At 41.0% G+C, this 21,212-nt stretch overlaps 4 non-coding genes across 4 annotated transcripts; all 4 read right to left on the bottom strand.

Annotated features, from left to right (window-relative positions):
* Positions 1-1,100: 1,100 nt before the first annotated feature.
* LOC122118909 lies at positions 1,101-1,173 on the bottom strand. The gene has a single exon (XR_006149460.1). It is a non-coding gene; the product is annotated as a small nucleolar RNA SNORD113/SNORD114 family (small nucleolar RNA).
* A 1,222-nt stretch (positions 1,174-2,395) lies between these two features.
* On the bottom strand, positions 2,396-2,466 carry LOC122118912. Its single transcript, XR_006149463.1, has one exon. It is a non-coding gene; the product is annotated as a small nucleolar RNA SNORD113/SNORD114 family (small nucleolar RNA).
* Positions 2,467-3,275: 809 nt separating this feature from the next.
* On the bottom strand, positions 3,276-3,348 carry LOC122118905. Its single transcript, XR_006149457.1, has one exon. It is a non-coding gene; the product is annotated as a small nucleolar RNA SNORD113/SNORD114 family (small nucleolar RNA).
* Positions 3,349-15,504: 12,156 nt separating this feature from the next.
* LOC122118911 lies at positions 15,505-15,578 on the bottom strand. Its single transcript, XR_006149462.1, has one exon. It is a non-coding gene; the product is annotated as a small nucleolar RNA SNORD113/SNORD114 family (small nucleolar RNA).
* Positions 15,579-21,212: the final 5,634 nt, after the last annotated feature.

Below are 21,212 nucleotides of genomic sequence, written 5' to 3' on the forward strand. Positions count from 1 at the left end.
ATGTTCTACATATTTTATTCCTTTACTTACACAATGAGAAAGGGTGATTTCATGAATTCAATTAAATGTAAAATTCAATGTCTGGCATGCAAAGACCAAGATCATCTCTGGCTCTAGGACAGTTGTTTGACCCCTACAGGCTTCTGATCCGGACTTCAGTCTGTGAGACCTGTAATCACCCATCCCTGATTCCTACACCTCCAGGGTCATCCCTGGGTCCACTCCCCCTCTGCAATCCCTGCTCTCCATTCATTCCTACATTTATTTATTTATTGACCAACTGTTCATTGCTCTGATGAGATCTGAGTCTGAAGAGATCTGATGAGATCTCAAGGCTAAGGGTAAGATCCTTCATTTAACTTCACAGTTACATAGAGGATCTTTGGAATCGCCAGTTCTATTTCTTCCCATGGTTAATTAGAATTGCAACTATTAATTAATGTACATGATGCCTCTACCTATCATGGAGTTATAATTGCTCTCATTGTATCTGATTGAATGCTTTTCCCAAAACTCCAAAGCCAAGCCAAGAACTTGGACTCTACTCACATTGTTGCGTCAGAGCAACGACCAACTTCAGGACCAGGGAAGAAGGTCTAAGTCCACTGAGAAGCATCCATTCTGACAAGACAAAGCAGAACACATCGGAAAACATTGGAATGCTGCTCTTGCCCATGGTCTCCCCCATTCCTCTTTTCTCTAGACATTTCATGAGGAATTCTATCGGGTGACATCTGGTCCCTGAAGAGCAGGTAACACTGAACAACTCAGGGCCAGTCCTAGCAATGACTTGGGCCTTGAGTTGGACCCCATTGCCCTCTTGGGCCATGGAGGGAACTCTTCTAAGACACTTGTTCTTCATGGACTATGGGTGACCATATAGACTCAGAGGACTTGGTGTATCAGGGTGATGGTCATAATGCAATCAGGATCACCTAATGGATTTCTATTCACGTTCCCATTTGTAGCACTGTCATGTCATTGAGTAGATTGTCCAAACAGAATGGACATTCATGAATGGAAATGCAAGTCCAAGAAGAGCCCCACTTATGACCACACTCTATCCCTAGCACAGGGGTAGGCTTCTCCAAGCTTCCAGTGTGGACCTCAGATTTCCAGGCCTGTAGTCATGGATCCAGGACTCATACACCTCCAGTGGTCATCACAGATCCCACACTGGACCTCCTCTTCCTCCTCCACTTCCACAGCTGTTTCCTGATTGGCTCTTCATTTGAATAAGAATATTAAATAATGATTGCAAGATCCCTGAGGATCAGTTAGAGCTTCAGACAGGCTGTCCTACAATTCTGTTTAGATCTCTGTCCAGAGTCAATCATTATTTTACACATGTTGATTAATAACGAGGCTTTATGGCTATGCAAATTTGTCACTAAGCCCTACATTGCTTTGTCAGGATAAGAACCATCCTTCTGAAGCCACCCATACCAAGACAAGAGCTGTGACTCTACTCACAGTGGTCTTTCAGCTCCTGACACAGATTTCACTGGTGACAGACCACAAATCAGCTGCGGTGGGCCATGAATTCTGAGAACAAAGCAAAAGATATCATGACATGATCCAGAGGCTGTCCATGTACACTTGAAACACTTCCTTCATGAGTAACTCAAGAAGGCAGACCCTCTTGGTAGGTTTTCTAGAAAAATCAAGCAACATAGTCTCTCAAATTCCTCTGGACAAGTGGTTAAATCTCAGTGTACTGACTTCTCCATAAACTCCTGCCTTTTGGGTATTATCAGTAGGATTCCACTATTTTCATAATTGGAACATGTACAGTTACCTTATCCTAATATAATGATCTGTTTGGGTAACAACTCAATCCTTGATTCCATTAGGAAAACAGAATGAAGATTCATGAACCCCAAGGACCAGAAGATCCTGGATCATTCCTAACATCAACCTTAGAAAGTATCCACTGGATACCTTGTGCTAGACACCTCAGACCTCCAGAATTATCATCACTGGTTCCTCACATACCACCCATGGCCCCCATGGGTCCAAATCAAGCCCTTCTCTTCTCTGCTAAATTCCACATGAATTTAGGGAGTCATTCTTCATTCCACTAGGTAGAGTTCCATTTTTTTAAGGGGAACAGGTAATTACGATTAATTTGAGATTATTATCATTATCCATGCTTTCTCTCCACAGTGATCACCTCTTTAACTTGGGGCTGTCTCCATTTTGCTAATATTAATTAAGCAACTTAGTGCTTCAGGGCAGTGTCATCTCATCTGACATTATTTATATTTGTATAATGACTTTTTAATTGATCCAATTATAAAAATGCAAAGAAAAATGGGTCAAGATAAACATCATTAAATTCCCGTCGCCAACACTCATTGCCTAATCAGACTAACTCCGCCATATGTTTTCTGCGGTGGATCTCAGACTTGAAAGCTGTAGTCACTGTCCAACACACAGACACCTCCAGTGCTCATCGTTGATCCTTTATGGGCCAGCCTGTGACATTGATGTGAACTGGTTCTGATTGACTTATTCTTCATTTCAGCAGTAAACATGCAGATAACTCTAAAGCACAGATAGTTCCAGATCCTCAGCTTTAATTTGGAGTTCTGAATGGGATCTTTCCCACAGAGTACCCATCAATAGACGTGTTTCATTGTCTTCTCATAGACAGTCAGAGCCAGGTCCTTGCATTCTGTATTTACCAATACTGAGGACATCTTTTTAAAAACATTCAAAGACCAAAGCCTTCTCCATCACTCACCACTGGACTTCCATCCTTTGACGAGGAAACAGGCATCACAAAGCCTGGGACCAGGGAAGAAATCTTCAATCCATCCTGGAGCATCCATTCTGCAAGTTCAAAGCAGAACATAAAAACTTTGAGTTTCTGTCCATCTATCCCTCATTATTCCTTTTTGTCACTTGCTTAAGGATGCTTTAAATTGTGATGTTTTCTTCTTATAAAACAACCATTACACAATGCTTTGAAACTAAGGAGCATTTTGCCCATTAAAATTTTTTTTTACAGTGTACAGCATCTTTAGTCAAAGAGATAGCAGTCATGATCCATTCAGTCCTATTGGACTTACATGTTTTATCTACAGGTTATTAGTGTTTCTTGCTCTGGTATTTATTCTCAGAGTAAGAGAATGCTTCCACAATTTTATCTGTATGCTTATGTAAGCGTAAAAATGCAATTAAAGTGTGTAAAGACAGAGCCCATGATAATATGCCTGGCTGTTCCTTTTTCTTTCCCTAGGATGGCATGTACCCTGCCAATACAGAATAGTGTGGACCTCAGACTTCCAGACCTGTAGTCACGGATCCATGATTCATATACCTCCAGTAGTCATCATTGGTCCAACACTGGCCCTGCTCTTTCCCGCTAACTTCTACATTTGCTTATTGATTCATTAATCCTGATCACCAATAATATGTAGACAGCTCTCAATCATAAATGCCTGAGAACAAGATTCTCAAATGTACTTTTAGCTCTCTCCTGGATGTTTTTTGTAAATCACACTCTGCTTATCTCTTTCATTTCTTACTCCTAACAACTATTATTAATTCACACAGTATTTAATGGCCATGCTGTATTTCTCACTGTATAATAGCTGGCCTCCTTGAATTAAACATGATGCCTGTACCAATACAGTGAATATATCCTTTAGAAAGTACCCACAACCAAGACAAGAGCTTCCACTCTACTCACTTTGGTCTCTATTCTTCTAACTCATAGGGCAGCCTTAGAACTGGTGGCCAGGGCCGAGAGCGTGCTTCAGCTTTGGAACATCCCTCCTGGAAGTACAGAACATAAGAGATTGTAAAAATAGTGGTATGTATCCAATTACATTTTTTTCATTTCTCCTTTCATTTATTAGTTATTAAGAGTTAAATTGTTATAAGAATTTTTAATTAGATATCAGATATTGGCCATGTCACACTGACTCTAACAAGGACAAAAGCTAATAATTTAATGCCATCTCCAGCCAAAGATATAACACCTTTAAGCCAGTTATTTCTTAATGGACTTCGGTGTGTTGTATATATTAATAGTATCCCATTAAATATTTTCATAATTGGTAAATGATTCATGCACTTCCTCCTCATTTATGTACATAATTGGGTAGTGATTCTTTCACTGGTCCAATTATAAAAAGAGAATGGAAATGGATGAGCACGAAGACAAGGTAGGACTCACTGTCCCTCACGTCCTGCCCCAGGAACACAGGTGTCCTGCTGTGCAGCCCTCAGACTTCCCTAGCCGCAGCCACCACTGTGACTGGGACACCACCAGTATCGTCGCTCATCCGAGGTGCGCCCTCTTCTTCTCCAGTCGCTTCTGTATGTTACTCACATAACTCACTTGACTCACTGAGAGCAATACCCGCAAAATGGGATGTCCTAAGAATAGCTTCAATCTCCACAACCATGAATGTCATTAGTGGATTACATATTTCACATTGCATAGTGCCAAGAATCTCCGTAAACAAGCCAAGGCAAAAATAAAAAAAAATAGAGTATTACAAGAAGCTTCATACTAACACAGAGTCAAGAATGGAGTTCAAGGTCAAACCGTAAGCAAGTACAATTTGCAATTAACACAGATGTTGACAAACTTACACCTGCAGCACCAGAGGCTGCCCCAGCCTGCCATCTTTGACACCATGGGATGGGACCACGCATTCTGACAAGTACAGAGCAGAGCAGACGATCACACACTTAATCAGTTCTCTTCATTCGCCTTTTATAAAACCTACCATTTTAGGTATTTACTAATCTGTGGTAATATCCACATATTTTCCCCTAACAAAATTAATGATGTCAAACTTGAATAAACTCAGATTAATACTACTTACTAGTATTTATTGTCGGTCTGAATCTTAGACAAAGAGGTGACACAACTGATCTGTCTGTGCTAAAAATTTAATCTTTGATTTAGATGCATAGTATTTCCTGTCTCACCACACGTATTTATAAAGTGCACTACATCTCATCAACTTTCAATTAGTTGCATAATTATAAGTTGGCTCTTTAATTGGTCAATTTACAATAACAAAATTAGGATTCATTATAAATAGCTTGCTATTACATGTAAGAACTTAGACAATTTCTAACCTCAGGCTACACACTCTATACCCACTTCTGTGGTCATTAATACCATGGATCCATTCTGTGATGTACAACAGCTTGTAGGAAAGCTGAACCTGTGTTTTTTTTAAAGGTGTCATGCTTTACTGGAGTACTGAAACCCCTGATATTTGAACAGATTTTAATTGCTATCTTCTGATTGGCTCATGAATGTTCATTTTTCCTTGTATAACAAGTACAATGAACTCCATCAGTGAAGACAAGGAAAAGAATATTTACTGCAAATGGTATTATCCATGTGCCTTTCTCATGCACGTGACAATTTATGTCTATCTTTTAAATAATAAGTAAATCTAAATTAGCAGACTCATCCGTGGACTGTGGGAAGCCCTGCTGAGATATATGAAAGTTTGTGAACATCTGCATATCTATTTGCATATCTACTTCCTCGAGAACTAAATCACGTCGTAGTTGTAAAGTAAAATGAACCATAATTGAACAGCAATGAAAAAATATGAAAATAACAAGTATGTCTAAGTCTGTAACCTCAACGCTGCAAAGACTGAGGCTGAATGAGTTCACAGTTAGCCTGGCCTCATAATTAAGTCTGACCCAGTCTCAAAAAAAGAAAAGAGAAAAAAGAAAAAACAAAACAAAACAGGCAGATCGTAAATCTTTTTGTTGCTTGTCCAAAACCATTCTTCTAATTGCTTATTTGTCTAGGTTATATTTTTGTTTAACCCTTAGGTTCTTCTTTGGTTTATCTAACACATATCTTATATATCACTATCACAGGAACAAGCACTAGACCTATCTGTCTACCAACTGCTCATTCAGAGGGACAGCATGCTGCATCTATTTTGCATTGTTGTCAGTGTCCCAGAATTGTTTTTTATTATTACTATCATTTTTCTATGTGCTCTAAAATAGATGCATTTCTTCTTTTATTCATAGGCTGGGAAAATGGACTCACATTTACACATTAGTATTGAGATACGAGAGTAGCACTACCCAGAGCCGCTGCATCACGGCTGTGAGATCTGCTTGCACGTCATTTCCTGTAGCATCAGTAGATCACAGACCCTCAACCCGTACAGGGAATGGATGCTACCCAATTTGGAGTAGTCATAATCCCTGGTTCACACCCAGAAAATGCCCCCCAGGGCCCTTATACGTTTTTTATCATCTTTCATTTATATATTTGTCCATGTGACGTACATCTTGTGATACCCAAATTAAAACACAAATACCAAACTCACAAAATTCCCAGAGCTGGAGAGGTCACCCGATAGAAGAACACATGTCTTGCCCACGAGAGGCAAGAAAGAAAGAAAACAAGACCTTAAACTATCCTAACAGGTCTCCATTATTCACTTTTACCGAGAAATCCATTTCCTTCCTGTAACAGACTGTTCTGCAGACTGTAGTACCTCCTGCTGTCAGTCCCATACCTTAGGCTCATTAAGACTTGATCATCTTTTATTTACCTTGCTAAAATGGTTAAGATGCAACAAAACCAGGCATGACCCTGCCATCATACAGCACACATACACATGAACCATTATCCGCCATGCTGGAATCTAACTTATTCCAGATCTCTATAAACTGATGAGTGGGAGGAAAAACTCACTGTTGCTCAAAAAAAATGCAATAATTAGTTTTACATTAAATAATTAACTGAACAAATTAATGAGGAAGATAAAAAGCTCTATCTTTTATCTTTTTAATGGACTACAGCTGTGCTGGATTGGCCCCATGAGCCCCACATTCCTTTTGTTTTTATATGAAACCATTAATTCCCTTCTAGTAACAAGGTGAACATCCCAATCAACCACAAAACCAGAAGGGATTACTGCTTTCCTTACATGGATTTCTATCCACTGCTCAAAAAGTTAACCACCACCAGTCCCCTCCCCAGAGAAGGGCTGTCTCATGGTCCTTTGTACCTAGTATAAAGCAAATATGAAGATAGATGGATAGACAGGTGCATAGACAGTCAGCCACATAGCTCAATCCACATTCAGATGTCTAAAAGTGAGTTTAACCTCATAGTAATGCACTGGGGTTATCACATACGCTGAAGTTCGTCACACACTCAAACCTGAGGGTGTGCCCACTGATGGATTGGTTGTTGCTATTTGTATGACATTTGTAGTACTAAACAATAGACCCTAAAAGTAAGAATCACAGCTATTACGTGTATCTGTCCATGTATATGTCCCTACAAGGCCTGGTTAGAGCTAAATCTAAATTAATTTTGGTGAAAGGAGTTAGCTTCAAACACACCCCTCAGCAACTCTCCACATATGCATAAGGACAAATAAAAATATGTCATTTCTCAGAGTCACTTATCACTTCCGTTTCAAGGAAACTGACACAAACAAGGAGAAACTCTGTCTATATGAATATAATCTCAGCTCTGTGAATGTATGAGTAAGGCGAGTGGTATGCAGAACTGCACCAATCAGCTCCCTCATTTCCTAACTGAGTCCCCACTGGCCTTTGCTTTGTGTTCACTAATTGGCTGAGATTTATTTCCATAATAATATCATGATATCTATGATTCCACGGAAACTAGAAAGTATTAATGCCTGGTTCTTTGTTTTCTAATAAAACTGAGGAGCTGAATTTAAGCAGTGAAAGTTACCAGACATCATAATAGGTTATGTGACATGATCTCAACCTAGATTCATATGTAAACTATCAGGTTTTATTTAATCAATAATGTAAATATATATTTTGCCCTTTACAAAAAAAAAAAAAAAACCTAACTGAGAAGAACAAAGATGCCAACACCCATTTATCTAAATGCTCTTTATCCAAATGGTCAGCATGGATCAATATGTATTACCAGAACTTAGTGTTTTGTAAATGTATAAGCAATGATTCTTATTATATTAAATATTCTCCTGTTTGGACCAGAAATATGCCATTTTTCTATATTCATTTATTGGTTTCTTGATTTATTTATGAGCCTGTCTTCCTGCAAAGAATGGAATCTATACTTAGGAGGCCCAAAATGTAACTGATATTATTTTCTAACTCCTGGGATAAACTCATATTCCACAGAGACAATAAAGAGAAATCTTTTTGTAATGGACTTCAAAGTTACAGGGCTGAACCCAAACCCTCCCATTTAGATACCCCAGGGTCCTTGTCATTGATCTGGGGCAGGCAATCTTTTTCTGCTTTTCTACTTTTGCTTAGCGATCCATTCATGTCTTCACTGGCAGCCATAAAATCAATACTTATGAATGAAACTCGTGAAGTATCCAAGAACAATCACTTAGACTATAATGAAAACCTATCCATAGGATCTTTCTCATTGACAGGGTCTACATCTGGGGCTCTGAGTGAAGCATGTATGGGTCAGCTGACAGCCTTTCTTTCTATCTCATTCCTGTTTTTTTAAAAATTAAAATTTTTACTGTTATTATAAAGGTGACATACAGAAAGGGTTATAGTTACGTAAGTCAGGAAAAGCGTACATTACTTTTTGGAATGTGCCACCCCTTCCCTCTCTCTCTACCAGTTTTCCCCTCCATTGCCAATCTCTTTCCTCTTCCTGTGGGCTCCTTCTTCAATGTAGAGATGCTGCACTTTGTGCAAGATCCTAAAGGTGCTGCTAATTGCAATCCCTAACATGGCTTCCCAGAACACGGGAAAGAGCTAAGTCCTTGACATACAGCTACCACAATGGGAAACAGTAACAATTCATCTAACTAAAATCATTTTAACTAGAAAGAGCTACATATGGATAGGGACAGCTGTATTGAATATGCAGCCTAGAACTCATTACTGGATAAACTGTAAATTAAATATAGTACATATACAAAACAAATCATTAGGCATTCTAAACAGAAAGAACTAGCATGACTTTTTTGGGGGGTTTGGGGAATTTGTCGGTTGTGGGCCTGAACTCTGGGCCTGGGCGCTGTCCCTCAGCTCTTCAGCTCAAGGTTAGCCCTTTACCATTTGAGCCACAGTGCCACTTCCGGCTTTTTCTGCTTATGTGGTGCTGAGGAATCGAACCCAGGGCCTCATGCATGCAAGGCAAGCGCTCTACCACTGAGCCACCTTCCCAGCCCAGAGTAGCATTTTTGTCTCATGTTCTACCAAAAATGGTACCTATTGGATTAATGACAATAATTCCTACTGGTATAACCTCAAGACGAACTATGCTCACTCTTATTTTCAATTAAATAACCACTTAATCAACAATTTATTTATGCGATTTTCTTTTCGCTAAACATAAAAATTTCCTTTCCCTAATTATAAATCCAGCGACAAACAGCGACCTATTGAATCTTACATCTGTCACATGTCCTTCAGAAAAGGGACAATTTTATGGACATGAAACGCTGCGCACTCTCTTCATCTTTACAAATTTATATATTTCTTTATTGGGCCATTCAATTACTCATAAAAATTCAGCCTATGTATCCATCACTGTGGACACTTCTGATCAAAGTCTCTGAACATCTGCTAAAAGCTCATTTCCTGGGGGGAGAGGGGGAGGCCACTTTCAAAAATGGACCTGCCAGTTCCAGATGGCTTTAATCAAGATTTTTTTATTCAGACACACTCCAATCTCATCCTTGGTGTGAACATGGCAATCTTTTCTTACACCTTTACTTTCCATTAATTTTGAACTCTAAAGATCAAGGTCTCTGATAAATCTATAGTATTCCCTAGGCTCTGTTCCCACAAAGTGCTCAGACTAAATAACTCTCAGTGGGGGATATAGATTACTCAATAAATCTGTCTTCATATCCAAATAAACATCAAGCCAGGCACCAGTAGCTCCTGACTACTCAGGACGCTAAGATCTGAGGATCACGGTTCAAAGCCAGCCCTGGCAGGAAAGTCCGTGAGACTCTCATCTCCAATTAATCACAGAAAAATCCAGAAGTGGCTCTGTGGCTCAAGCAGTAGAGCACCAGCCTTGAGCAAAAAGGAGCCCAAGGACAGCACTCAGACCCAGAGTTCAAGCCCCAGGACTGGCAACAACTACATCAATGATCAATATGGATGTCAATGACCCATAATAGAAACATCTTCATTAATTCTTAGCTAAAGCTGATAAAACCAGTGATCAAATTCCACAATGGTACCCAACAACCAGAGCACAGACAATCTGCCACTTCTTTAAGAAACAAATCTCTAAACAGTCAACAGCCTGGATATCTGCCAATACAGAAATGCTTCTATCAACTATGGTGCAGAAATGATTTGAAATCAATGAGATTCTGTCCACCTTTGTGTTTAGAAACAAATCTCTCTCGCACGGAGCTGGGTCACCATGCCCCTCAGACCACTCCCTGCTCCTTCTATTGAACTGTCACTGCTCCTGGGTTGAGCTTTAGCACACAAATCAGCCACTCACAGAAATTCTGGTTCTTACAACACCACCCCTTACCTCTAGCAGATGACCAAACCCAGTATTAGGAGCTCTGTCTGGACAAGAAGGCCAGTTGCCAAAAGAAAAAAGATATAAAGTTTAATAGATTTCTCTAAGTAAATGTTACATCTTAATACACACTGGTTTGCATTCCGTTTTCACAGTCACTTCACAGCTGCTATCACTGTATTTGTTCCATTTTCAATATAAAATAAAAAGACTGGCATTCAGAACCTTTCCCTCAATACAGAGGGGATGATGGTGAGGATCTACCTAGTTAGCACTACCAAATAGCAAAGGCAGATAAATTTGTGTGTGTGTGTGTGTGTGTGTGTGTGTGTGTGTGTGTGTGTGTGTGTGTGTGTGTGTGTGTGTGTGTGTGTATGCTGGGGCTTGAACTCAGGAAAACTCAGGCTTGAGCACTGTCCCTGAACTTTTTTGCTCAAGGCTAGTTAGTGCTCAACTCCTTGAGCTACGGTTCAACTTTGGTCTTGTGTGGTGGTTAAGTGGAGCTAAGAACCTCACCAACTTTCCTGGCTGGGCTGGCTTTGAACCGAGATCCTCAGATCTCAGCCTCCTGAGTAGCTAGGATTACAGGTATGAGCCACTGGCACCCAGTTCAGATAACTTTTTAATAGCGAAAACCTGTGAAAAATGGGCTAAAGCTAAGATCCATGTTTCCTGACACAGGCTTGTCAGTGGGTCACATAGCACAGCAGCTCATGCATTTGCTTATTTATTTGATAGTTCTGTGAAGCCTGTACGTGTCTATGGGAGGGAGCATACACAAGTTGAAGCAGCACTGCAGGCAAGTGGGAATACTGACATCCTCCGAACTAACAAAATGTTCTCCAGGGAAACAAATGTCCCTGGCACTGGCCAACATGGGCCGCTAGTGGTTTGGAATGTGACTGGCGCAACTGGGATGCCAGATTTTTCTTTTTGAATGCCTCTAGACATGAGGGGGCCCGCGCAAGTCCTCCCGAAAAGTGGAGGTGGGGTTGGGAGAGAGGGGGAGTATGAGGAAAAAGGTGACATTCATCCAGGCGTACTGCATACATACACAGGCCTGTTGAGTGGAAGCCCTCCTGTGCAAATGTTTCCAGATGATGAAATAAATAAATAAATAAAATAAACCTTGAATAAGTTAAGTGGATGCCAAGAGGTCAGGCTGCAGTCATGATACCACGCTGGACCCTGCCCATCTCTGGATTCTTCCTCTTTAAATAATGGATCGAAATAGGAACTATTTCTATTCACTTGTTATTCTAGATGAATACACACACACACACACACACACACACACACACCCTTTGGACACTGGGGAAACTAAATATATTAACAACCTGGCATTCACAAAGTCACCCCAAAATTTAACTCCATGCTTCTTTTTACATGAAAGTTAGCGAGCAGGAGTAGGTTTGCAATTATTCCACTCACCCAGTCAGTGCTCATGCTCAGATCTTTTCCTGTTTCAATAGCAAGTCATTAGTCTTTAGTTTTGTTCATTATAATAAGGTACTTATCAAAATATTTTCACATTAATACATCTGGCATAATGACTCATTATAGTAAGCTATTATGGAATGTATGCACTAACTTTATTAGCTGTACTTATTAAATATCATTCTGTTAAATGCGTAATTTAATTAGAGAAATTTTCGGTCACTTTTTAAAGCTAGAAGGCTAATGCGCATCGCATCACTAACCCAAAACATCCCTCATAGTGGAGACAGCCCAGTCCACTTGACTTGAACTCCAACTTTCAGAAACAGACAACAATCCTTGACTCATTACGCTTTCTTAAATGACTGAGATACCAACCTCCTTGTCTCTATTCATGTAATAATTTACACAAGACAATAAGTCTATACCTGTGAAGAATGAAAGATCAAAACTTCCATGCCCCAAATATTCATAACATCTCCTTTAAGATATTTCCTACAGATACAGTGAGCCTCAGGGTCTCCCACTGGATTTATCAAGATAATTGCTTTTGTTTTTAGGTTTTTTGTGTGTGCTGCTACTGGGGCTTCAACTCGGGGCCTGGATGCTATCCCTTAGCTTTTTCAGTCAAGGCTAACATTCTACTATTTAAGCCACTTTTAAACCTTAACTAACTGAATAATTATTAAATTAATAAATCTGCAAGATTTCTGGTGGTTAATTGAAAATAAGAGTCTCATGGACTTTCCTGCCCAGGGTGGCTTTAATATGCAGTCCTTAGATCTCAGCCTCCTAAGTAGCTAGATTACAAGTGTGAGCCACCAGATCAAGATATGTGACCCAGATGCTGTGCATATTCACCATCAGTCTGGACATAGTATTCTATGCTTGTAATCAGTTACATTTTTCTTGATGTAGTCATTGGATTGCTAATAGCATAATCACTGTCCTGAACTTAAGGACAGAAGATTCTTGAAGACACTGTTTCTACTCTAGATCACGTCCCGCAGAACTATAGGTCTACACCGCTGCTGTAAATTGCCTCAATGTTGCAAGCATGCATCAGTCCATTTCTCCGTACCATCCTAATTTCTGGGAGTCTGGGCCATACTTGGGCCTCTTCCGCTTAATGTCTGCATTCTAAAGATGGCACAGGGAGCCAGGCACAAGTAGCTCACTCCTGCTACTCAGGAGGCTGAGATCTGAAGGTCATGTTTCAAAGACAGCTGGGGAGAAAAGTCTTGTGAGATTCTTATCTCCAAGTGACCAGCAAAAAGCTGGAAGTGGAGGTGTGGGTCAATTGGGAGAGCGTTTTGAATGAAAAAGCTAAGAGGCAGCACTCAGGCCCTGAGTTCAAGGCCCAGTATCAGTCCACAAAAGGGAGTGGAGGAGATGGCCCAAGGGACTACTGTGTTTTATCACACTGAAAGAGAAGACTTGGTTCTCCATGGTCTTTATCCTCTCCTTCTGGATGGAGAAGTGTATAAATCAGCTGAAGTATAAATCCTTTCATCTTTGTGTCCTAGGGACACTTTGTGTCCAAAGTGGTCATGCTTAGGAACTGATTCCTTTGAGATAATTCTGTGAATACCATCATCACCCCTACAGTGTGAGTTTGGACTTCTCTCCTTCATCTAAGTGGTTGAAAGGCAAGCTCTTCCTCAGACAATAATTAAGCCACACAGATGGTGTTCATTCTGAGGGGTAAAAAACAAATATTAAGATAAATCAATTCGTCTAATTTAGCTGTTTTAAAGGCAGCAGCGTCCTGTGGTAATCAGCAGATGTGAACCTTGGTTCGCATTCTACCCTGAGACCTTGGGGAAGGCACTACTTCATATTTATTCGCTGTGCAACTGGGAAGTGGGAACAACACTTTATATTTATCAACTGACGTTATTTTGGCTTTAAATAATATAATGAGCACCACTGAATCAAGCAGTAAAAAACAAGAAAAATAACTATCATTATTAGCAACATCTGTCCGAACTTGGTACTTCAGATGAAGGAGCAAGGTCAGACCCATGGGAGTTTGGGCTCAGTGTGTAATCTACCCCGTGGCCCAAGCTTAATCCTGCCCTCCTTAATATACTTTAATATTAACTCACTACCGGGTATATTTAATAATGTATACATTTCTAAGGTTCCACAACCGTCCAGACATAACTGAAACGTATTAATATAACAAACACCTGTATGTGTCCTTGAAATGACCTTGACATTTTTGCCCTCTTCTGGACTTTGCTCATGGATAAGATGATGAATCTTGATCTTTACACCCAGTCCCATGCTTCCCATTGGTTCAGTTAATGTGACTTTTTTTTTCCAAAAAGTTTCCTCTGTATAAAATGGAACCATTTAATGTGAGGGTATAAATGGGTGGGGTGAGGAAAGATGGGAGGGAGCAATGGAAGGAGTGATTTTGGACTGAGGTCCTCTTTATACAACTACGGAGAGATAACTCTAAAAATTGTTGGAGATATGGATATTATCTTGAGCAATTTTTCAAGCAAATTTATAAATTCCTGCACTTATGATTATACTTTAACATATGTGAAAACATTGAACAATATTTCCTTTCTCCTCTGTGTCATTTCCCAAGAGCAGAAAACTGATTCAATTGAATGTTGGCTTGTTTGAATAAAATTGCATAAAAAGATTGCATTAATCAGCAATGGGGTTGTACAAAAGCCTCACTGCGCCGGGCGCCGGTGGCTCACGCTGTCATCTTAGCTACTCAGGAGGCTGAGACCTGAGGATCACAGTTCAAAGCCAGCCTGGGCAGGAAAGTTTGCGAGACTCTTATCTCCAATAAACCACTAAAAAACCAGAAGTGGCGCTGTGGCTCAAGCGGTAGAGCGCTCGCCTTGAGCTGAAGAGCTGAAGGACGGCGCCCAGGCCCAGAGTTCAAACCCCACGATCGACAAAAGAAAAAAAAAGTCTCATTTCTCCATGCCCTCTCTCTCTCTCTCTCTCTCAATGATTACTAATTATTTAACCAAATGTCTTTCTTTTCCTTAATACTATGCCCAGTGGGCAACCTGCCTCAACACAGAACAAAACCATTCATTTTTAGGTTCAGATGACCCTGGGTCCTTAAGAGTGATTCAATCCATGCTTCATCACAGGCCTTAGAAAGGAACTGAAGGCATACCTCTCTATCGACTTTCTATCCATCTATCTATCTATCCATCTACCTACACATCTATCTACCTATCCATCTATCTATCCATTCATCCATCTATCCATCTCTCTAGCTAGCTAGCTATGTTTTTTTTTCCTTTCCGAGATAAGGTCTTACTACATATCTGAGGTTTGCCCTGAGCACTCTATGTAGCGCAGGCTGACTTCAAACTAGTAACCTCTCTGTTTCTGCCTGCTAGGTCTGCACCTCCGTGCCCTGACACACACTTCTTACTCTCCATTCATTTCTCTATTTTTACTCGATGCTATTTTTTGTTTGTTTGTTTGTTTGGCTGGTTGGGTTTGCTTTTATAATAATTGGACTCATTTGCCCAAACACAAATTCTAAGGTTCTGCAGACTTGTTTCCCAAGAAGAGAATTCGGGAATCTCTTCGAAATGGACCTCAGATTTGCAGACAGGTTTAATCAATGTCCTGGTTCAGAAACCCCATGCCATTCATCATTGGTCCATACTGGGCCATTTAGTTATTTTTCAGGTAGGGTCTCATGTTTTGTCCAGGCTAGCCTTAGACTTCAATCCTCCTCCCAATGGCCTCCCACATAACTGGGATCAAAGGTGCACACCACTGTGCACTAACTTTTTGCTTGAGCTGGCTGCCAGCCTCAGCTCTCCTGATCTCCACCTCTGAGTAGAAATGGCCACAGGTATCCATCACCCTGTGGTGGACATACGGTTTGGTCAAGACTCTGCTCGGTATGGAATCCACACTTAACCATGATTCTTCATTAGCTCTGTTTTATTTAATTCATCCCTACATCCTGGCCAATCTGAAATGCCCCACAATCCCTCACTGTCCCCCCAAAGGCAGCAGCCACAGGGAGGGTACCGGCAGTGCAGACAAGGTGCAATGCCAAACCCATCTGAGAACAAATTAAATAACTTCTATCATACTTCAAAATCACTCCGTTGTGCTGATTATAAGATGAAATATAATGTTTGATTCATAACACAGTCCCATTACTCAGGTCCACACTTAGTTTAATTTAGTTATGTGTGGAGATATTCATCACTATGAAATCTGTCCGCTAGCACCTACAAACAAAAACACGATCCAGACAAAGATTATGTACTAGGAGACATACCTCTATCAATATCTATGTTCCTGCAGAAGGTGACAATTCTTTTATTAAATGATCAAATCAGCTGTCCTGCATCACAGCAAGGAGGGAAAGGAACATTTGAAATAGATTTAGATTTTTTGATGGATTAGCCAAGCCAAACTAGATAACAATAAACTTTGGATCAAAAAAAAAATCCTACAATTTAGATTAGCCCAATATTGAACTTAGCGCATTCAATGAGTCTATCACCTTGCTCAAGAACAGGATCTGAGGCAGTTACAAATACTGCCTAGAAGAACACTTGTTGAGTGGATGGTTATTGAGATACTCTTTCCCTTCATTAAAAGGAAAAAGCACAGAAAACTGCAAAAAAAAAAAAAAAAGTATCTTAACTACAGATACAAATATGCTCCACATGACTTCATCTGCTCATTTTACTTCTGATTAATAACTACACTGGGTATCCAGAAAGCCGTAATGTGAATATTTCTTGCTTTACTGTACTCTCCTAATTGTTCTGTGAGCACACCTTTTCATCTTGTCCTGTCTTATTTCTCTACTTATTTACGTATTGATTTACTCGAAATAACACATACCATAAAATGCCAGGGACCGGTTAATTGGATTTTCCTAACTTGTTGCCATGAGGTAATTTCTACAGCAAAACAGGTGCTGCCTCTCATTCTCTAATGGGCTTCAGAGTTAACACAGAGGACTTAATCAAAGCTGTTGATTCAGTTACCTCCACAGATGCTCAGCACTGACTCAGGCTACCCCCTCTATTCTTGATTTACATATGGCTTCCTAGTCTCAGACACTCATTCCAGGACTCACAAATAGGAACTGTACCATCCACACTCCCTATTGCCAGGAAACCGAGACAAAAAGCACTCTCGGAACCCACGTTCTCTCACTGTTCCCCTCCATTCAGGGACTGACTGGGTCACGAGACTCAGAGGACCTAAAGTTCCAGCATGTGGGTGACCGCACCCCCCCCTCCCTCCAGCTCTATGCCAGCCTCTCTCCTGACTGATGTCTGCCCCAAAGCTGGGTCAGTGAAGTGGACGTCAACAGTCCTCAAAGAAAGCTATCTGCTAAGGAAGGACAGCACTGAGGACTGTGGGGACAGAGCTGGGGTGGAGGGAGTATTTGAACCACCTTCCATGTCTCTACTAGAAGGCCTCAGCTGGGTGGATTAAATTAAACATAATTTTCTAATAAAATGTCAGGGCCTTACACTCTCACTCGGCATTTTTACTCAAGGCCTATCACTTGAGCCATACTTCCAGTTGCTGTTTTTTTGCTAATTAATTGGAGATAAGCATCTCAATTTTTCTGCCTAGGCTGTCTTCAAACCACAATCCTCAGGTCTCAGACTCCTGAGTAGCTGGAATTATAGGCATGAACCACTGGTACCCAGCTCATGTCTTTTTTAAAGAACCAAATTATTACAAGTGAGAAAACGCCTTGGAATATTTGCCATCGGGGGAAAAAATGTGAATAGCTATTTTAATAGTGTAACATTTGTTCCTAATTGTCCCCTGGTTTACTGACGTTGAAAAATAAATTGAAAGCTAAAATCTGTCTTGGGCTGGGAATATGGTTTAGTGGTAAAGTGCTTACCCTGGGTTTGATTCCTCAGTTCCACATACACAGAAAAAGCCAGAAGTGGTGCTGTGGCTCAAGTGGTAGAGTGCTAGCCTTGAGCAAAAGCAGCTCAGAGACAGTGCCCAGGCACTGAGCTCAGGCCCCAGGACTTGCAAACAACAAACAAACATGTCTTCTTCTGCAAACACAACATTATCCGTGTTGTCAGTGCCAGACCATCACCTACGTCCATATCATAGCCACTGTCCTCAGAGAGGGTAGATGGCCCAGGGGAAGGAAAACCAGTATGCACAGAAAGAATATTCTCACCACCAATCCAGGCAGCCTCTCGGTGAGTAATTATTTAACAAAGAATTAGAGCAGTAAATAGGCATCATTTCCTAGATAAAACAACCAGCCAGCAACACAGAACAAAAACTTGTATGAGTCAGGCGTGGGTGGCACACATCTATAATCCCAGCTACTCAGGAGGCTGAGATTTAAGAAGCTCAGTTCAAAGCCAGCCCAGGCTGACAAATCTCTAAGACTCAGATCTGCAATTAACCAACAAAAAGCTGGAAATGGAGCTGTGGCTCAAGTGGTAAAACACCAGCCTTGAGTGAAAAAAGCCAAAGGACAGTGTCCAGGCCCTGTGTTCAAGCTCCTAGTTAGTGTCAGCACAAAAACAAACCAAAAATGACATTTGCATGTACAAATGACCAAATGCTCATTACTCATTGGCAAGAGCCTTGGGGGTTTCAACTTAATAATAATGTAAGTTTCATTCCATTATAATAATTGCCTGCTTTGTTCTCTGCATTCATTCCATTTTAGTTCATGGGTTGATTTGATAATCAAAAATAAAATCCAGGCTGAGGGTGTAGTTTGCTTGGTTTAATCCCTAGCAGTACACCAAAAAAATTGAATATTAAAATTCATAGCCACAGAAGTTTAAGGCTATAAAGTACCACGGGTTCCTCACTCAAAGAAGAAATAACCACTCTTGGTGATGCAGCTGATTGCTGCACATCCGCTTAATCAAAAATACCCTGCATGCAAGCCGGGCCTCAGTGGCTCACCCCTGTCATCCTAGCTACTCTGGAGGCTGAGATCTGAGAATCACGGTTCAAAGCCAGCCCGGGTGAAAAGTCCGTGAGACTCTGATCTCCAATAAACCACTAGAAAAAACCTGAAGTGGCGCTGTGGCTCAAGAGGTAGAGCGCTCGCCTTGAGCTGACGAGCGCAGCGCAGGGACAGCGCTCAGGCCCAGAGCTCAAGCCCCACAACTGAACAACAGCAAGTCACCTCACCATCTCAAATTCACCAACAACAATCACAAGGTTTCCTCCTCGCCACACCTCCCTCATGCTAAGAGCCTTGCATTCACACGGGACCTCAGAGAGAACGTGTGTGTTGAACTTTCACTCACGCAGCCTCACACCTGCCCGGACCCCTGGTCTCCCTGTGACTTTTTCTGCTAATACTGCCCAGGCCCATGGTAAACAATGGCTCAAGCGACAGCCCTGACAGTGCCACGGGCCACCTGTATCCCCTGTCGTATATTCTCTCGGCCTGCCACAGAGAGGAATGCCCCAGGACCACCCTGACTGACGAAAACATGGTGACACTGTTGGTAGTAGTAAATAAGTGACAGCACTAAACAGTTCTGAACATGAGACAAATAGGATCAAAAAAAATACCACAACAAAAAGAAGCTGCTACTTATTACCCATTCCTCTCGTGGTTTGATTCTTGGAAAGTTTGGTTTTGTTTCACACAAAGATGCCACTAAAAGGCCACTAAACACAGACACAGACACAGACAGACAAACAACGCAAGCAAAGCCAGTGTATGACTGGCAGAGAACAAACTCGAACTCTCTCTCAGCTTGTTTCTATTGTCATGGTCACAGAAATTCACATTTGGCCGTCCTGAGATTGGAACTCAGGGTTTTTCACTTGCTAGCTGGTGCTTAACCAACTGAGCCACTGCTCTAGTCCACATTGCTTTAGTTGTTTTTCAGACAGGGTCTTGGACTTATTGCCCTGATCTAGCCTCTGACCACAATCCTCCCAGCTCTGCCTCCCAGTCATCTGGGAAGACAAGCAGAAGCCCTTACAGCTGGTCCAGAAATGCTATTTTGTCATGGATCTTTGTCCTAGAAGGCTTACCCACTTGCTCGGACCCATTCCTCAGGGTATTTATCACTGTTCTTTTCATAAGCTACTTACAGCATTGCTTCCTGTTTGTTTCACCAATGTACTAACCACAAAAATAACCATCAGGCTAAATCATGCTAATGATCATCTTGCCAATCCTGAGATTGACAAAGCTGGAGGAGTCCTCCCAGTGCGTCTCAGTCCACCTCACCCATGGACTCTCAGTGGCCTTCCTGCAGTGTGACCACCTGGCACTGGCCCAGCACACACAGAGGCCTGCAGCCTCTCACTGATTCTATCTGCATGTCCACTTATGGCCCAATAAATGGCCCTGACCCACCTAAACGACCCCAACCCACCATCCTGGCCCTGAGCAAGCACACTGACCACCCCACTGTCTTCTGGGAGACTCGGTCACCAGACAGGATGTTTGAGGAGATTTAAATCAACTGTGAGGCAAACACACATCAACCCTGAAAGTGGCTGAAATTACCTGTATGTCCTTTTCTTTCAAAAACATCCTGTGTTAAGTTGGACTAAAAGCTCATGTTGCTTTTGTATCATGTGTAATGCAAAGCGTTTTTTATTTCCAATCTAAGTGTGTACTCATTTGTTTCTCTGAAATAATAAAAACCTAGCAACAAACCTCTTAAATCAGAAACATAAAGGGTGACTATTATTTATGGTCATTCCCACAATTTTTACCCACAGGATTAACAGGTATGAATAATTGGAGAATAATTAAATCATGGGGTGTACCCATTGTGTGAAAGCAGCAGATTAAAGGAAAAACAGCTTACAGATCTTTTAGGGGACATTAGGAGGGCTGAACTACGTTAATTACAACCCTTGATTGGTGCCAGATGATAATTAATGCCCCAAGAATAACCTAACATATTATTCATGGAGTCATCTAGTACCCAACTGAGTAACAAATTACTATTAACAAGTATCCATTTATGCATCATTTACAAATATGGTAAAATTATAGAACGTGTTTCCTGTTTGTGAATATCACTTAGACAGAACCTTTAAGTACAGTTTTACTGGCATGTATTACCGATAGTCTACGCTGGACCACCTTCGTATGGTTATTACTCATCAGGCAGTTCATTTACTCAAGTAATCGTGTATCATTTGGACAACTACTTATTGATTTTCCTAAGCAAATAAATCTGATCAAGAAAATAAGTATGATCAAGTTATTAACAGTTCAAAATTATAATGCGTAGGAGCCTGACCCCAAGTAGGAAGAGCTGAGTTGTGTGTTGGGGCC

This window comes from Dipodomys spectabilis, unplaced genomic scaffold (genome assembly GCF_019054845.1).
Source record: "Dipodomys spectabilis isolate Male_0828 unplaced genomic scaffold, ASM1905484v1 ptg000157l, whole genome shotgun sequence".
Lineage (NCBI taxonomy): Eukaryota > Metazoa > Chordata > Mammalia > Rodentia > Heteromyidae > Dipodomys > Dipodomys spectabilis.